This window comes from Oryctolagus cuniculus, chromosome 6 (genome assembly GCF_051225735.1).
Source record: "Oryctolagus cuniculus isolate XC-2025 breed Fujian yellow rabbit chromosome 6, ASM5122573v1, whole genome shotgun sequence".
In the NCBI taxonomy this organism is placed as follows: domain Eukaryota; kingdom Metazoa; phylum Chordata; class Mammalia; order Lagomorpha; family Leporidae; genus Oryctolagus; species Oryctolagus cuniculus.
Window position 1 is genome coordinate 157,088,609 of NC_142872.1, and position 3,779 is coordinate 157,092,387.

General features: G+C 41.6%; 1 pseudogene across 1 annotated transcript; it reads right to left on the reverse strand.

The window, feature by feature from the left end:
* Positions 1-1,137: 1,137 nt before the first annotated feature.
* On the reverse strand, positions 1,138-2,650 carry LOC100338131 (Y-box-binding protein 1 pseudogene; annotated as a pseudogene). Its single transcript, XR_016235979.1, has one exon. The product of XR_016235979.1 is annotated as a Y-box-binding protein 1 pseudogene (transcript).
* Between the last annotated feature and the right edge of the window lie 1,129 nt (positions 2,651-3,779).

Here is a 3,779-nt window from a genome sequence, read left to right on the forward strand (position 1 = left end):
TCCTGCATGGGAAGTAAGTGCACAGTGACATCTGTTGTTAATTTAACAATTAACACTCTTATGTAGGACATCAGTGATCACCTGAGGCTCTTGACATAAGCTGCCAAGGCTATAGAAGTCTTTTGAATCTACAATCTCTGTCAGTATTTACACAAGACCATAAGCAAAGTGGAAATTCTCTCTTCTCTTCAGAGAAAAGTACATCCTTCTTTGATGGCCACTTCTTTCCACTGGGGTCTCTCTCACACAAATCCTTCATGTAGGACATTTTTTGCCACAGTATCTATGCTTTCCATTCCCAAAATGCTCTTATGGGATTTTTAGCCAGACCGGAATGCCTTAAAGGCTGATTCTGAAGTTAGAGTGCTGTTTAAAGTGATTGTCATTCTATGAGTCTGCTGTGTGGACCACTTCCCATGTTGAAACATTCTCTCCTTTTTAACTCTATTATTATTACCAGACATTTGATCTTATTTATATGATCCCTTTAACACTCAATGATATCTATATGATTAAGTTAATACTTAATATGGTCACTTTAACACTTAGGATGACATTTTTTACCACCCAGCTTAATGGGGATTTGGGATTCCATGGCAAATTTCTAAACTATACCCTTAGAAGTAAGTCCATAGGAATGTAAACAAACAATACAACATTAGAGTTACAAACTTCCTCCTCCCTCTCTTATTCCCACCCTTTTTTACTGAGATCTATTTTTGATTGACTTTATACACATATAATTAACTCTATGTTAAGTAAAAAGTTTAACAAATAGAATGAAGAAGAGAAGAAAAAAAAACAACAACCCTGATCCTTGACAATCAAGACAAGTGCTATTTAAGTCATTGCTTCTCAAAGTGTCAATTTCACTTTTACAGATTTCCTTTTAGGTATTCTACTAGCTATCACAGATCAGGTCTCTATACATATTTCTGAGGTATCTCCAAATTGACTTCTCTAGCAGCTTTTCCATTTTCCATTCCCACCAAAACTATATTAGGGCATTTTTATCCACATCTTCACCAGCATTTGTTTTTTGTTGAATTCTGTATGAAAGCCATTCTAACCGGGGTGAGGTGAAACCTCATTGCTGTTTTGCATTGCATTTCCTTTACAAAAAGTAATCCTGAGCCCTTTTTTTATTTTTTTTTTATTTTTTATTATTTAAGACCTTTATTAGCAGGTGCTTGCAGTTTGTTGACTTTTTTGAGAAAATCAAGTTGTAAACTTTTATTACAAATTAAAAATGAAGTTCTTAAAAATCTCAACTTGACCAGATATGAAACAATTTAAAAACCTTTAAAGGTGTATTGAGAAAAACCAGGCTTTTTTAAAAAACACGTTTGTCGTTACCAAAAAGAGACATCTTTAGGTAAAAACAATAAAAACCCCATGCTGCATAGATAATGCAGATAGTTCTAGTAATCTGGTCAACGGGCAAAAAGCAAGCACTTAAGGTCTTCAGCTCCAATCTTTTGTTCATTTCTTATTGCTGGAATTTCATATTCATTTCTTCTTGTTGGATGACTAAACCGGATGATGGTAGAGATGTTAAGCCGGCATTTACTCAGCGCCCCCCCTGCTCAGCCTCGGGAGCGGACGAATTCTCAGCTGGTGGATCGGCTGCTTTTGTCTCTTTGCCATCTTGTGGTTTAGGGTTATCTGGGCATCTGCGTCGGTAGTTGAAGTTGCGGCGGTACCGCCGCTGAGGTGGCTGCTGACCCTGGGTCTCATCTCCTTGGTTTTCCTTATCTTCTTCATTGCCGTCCTCTCTTCATTCCGACCTCTGCGGAATCGTGGTCTATAACCCCGATACATATTCTGTCTCACTGGTCTACCTTGTTCTCCTGCACCCTGGTTGTCAGCACCTTCCATCACTTCTCCCTGCACAGGAGGGTTGGAATACTATGGTCGACGCCCATAGGGTCTCCGCATGTAGTAAGGTGGGAACCTTCGCCTGCGGTAGGGCCGGCGTTGTTGGGCCTGGCCTTCAGGAGTGCTCTCTGATCCCTCATTCTTTTCCCCACTCTCACTATTCTGGTAATTCTGCTGGTAATTGCGTGGAGGACCCCTACAACGTGGGTAGCGTCTATAATGGTTACGGTCTGCTGCATATTTACTGCCTTGCACTGGAACTCCACCAGGACCTGTAACATTTGCTGCCTCCACACCCTTTTCTCCTTCAACAACATCAAACTCCACAGTCTCTCCATCTCCTACACTGCGAAGGTACTTCCTGGGGTTATTCTTCTTTATGGCAGTCTGGTGTACAAATACATCTTCCTTGGTGTCATTCCTGTTGATGAAACCATATCCATTCCTTACATTGAACCATTTTACTGTTCCCAAAACCTTCCTTGCGATGACCTTCTTGAACCCGCCGGCGGGCGCCGCCGATGTGAGGCCGCCCAGGCCACCGCTCCCTGCGCTGCTGCCCATGGTGCCGGGCTTGGTTTCGGCGGCGCTGAGGAGGGGCAGCGGGGGGGGGGGGGGCGGCGGGCGGCTGCTGGGTCTCGGCCTCGCTGCTCATAGTTGCGGTGATGGTGACTGGGGCCAGCTGCGGCAGCTGCGGCTCCTCCCGGGGTGTGATGGTAACTAGGCCGGCGGCGGCAGTGGGGCTGCTCAGGGCTCTCTGGGGTCCGCTCTCCGCTCCCGCTATGGATCGAACTCCTGAACGCTTTTTTATTTGTCTGTTGGCCATTTGGATTTCCTCTTTTGAAAACATCTGTTTACACTCTGGCCTAAGAATCAGCCTCTAAGACATTTGGATCTGGTTAAAAAGCCCATGAGAGTATTTCAGGCATGGAAAACCAAGACATTGTGGCAAAAAAAAAAATGACCTAAATGAAAGATCTCTGTGAGCGGCATCCCAGTGGAAAGAATGGGCCATCAAAGAAGGAGGTACCATTCTCTGAAGGGAGGAGAGAACTTCCACTTTGATTATGGCCTTGTCTAAATAAGGTCAGAGTTGGTGAACTCATGAGGCTTCCATAGCCTTGGCAGCTCATGATAAGAGCCTTGGGTGATTACTGGTGTCATAAATAAGTGTTTCAATTGTTAAATCAGCAACAGGAGTCACTGTGCACTTACCATGTAGGATCTTTGTCCTTAATGTGTTGTACTATGCAAATTAACGGTAAAACTAGTACTCAAACAGTACTCTATACTTTGTGTGTCTGTGTGGGTGCAAACTGTTGAAATCTTTAATGAGTATATACTAAATTGATCTTCTGTATATAAAGATAATTAAAATGAATCTTAATGAAGAATGGGGTGGGAGAGGGAATAGGATATGGGATGGTTTGTGGGTAGGAAGGTAGTTATGGGGAAAAACTGCTATAATCCAAAAATTGTACTTTCAAAATTTATATTTATTAAATAAAAGTTTAAAAAAGAATTAATAAAAGGTGTACTTGATGGTTAATAAAGGGACATGTTTGTTGAAAAAAAACAAGAAAATGTCTGTTTAAGTTCTTTGCTCATTTCTTAACTGGGTTGTTTGTTTTGTTGTTTTGGAATTTCTTGATCTCTTTGTATATTCTGTTTATTAATCCTTTATCAGCTTCATACTTTGCAAATAATTTTCCCATTTTGTCAGTTGGCTCTTCACTTTCCTGAGTATTTCTTTTGCAGTGTGGAAGCTTCTCAATTTGATGTAATACTGTCTGTTAATTTTGGCTTTGATTGCCTGTGTCTCTGGGGTGCTTTCCAAGAACTCTTTGCCTGGGCCAATATCATGCAGGGTTTCCCAATGTTCCCTAATTATTTGACGGTAT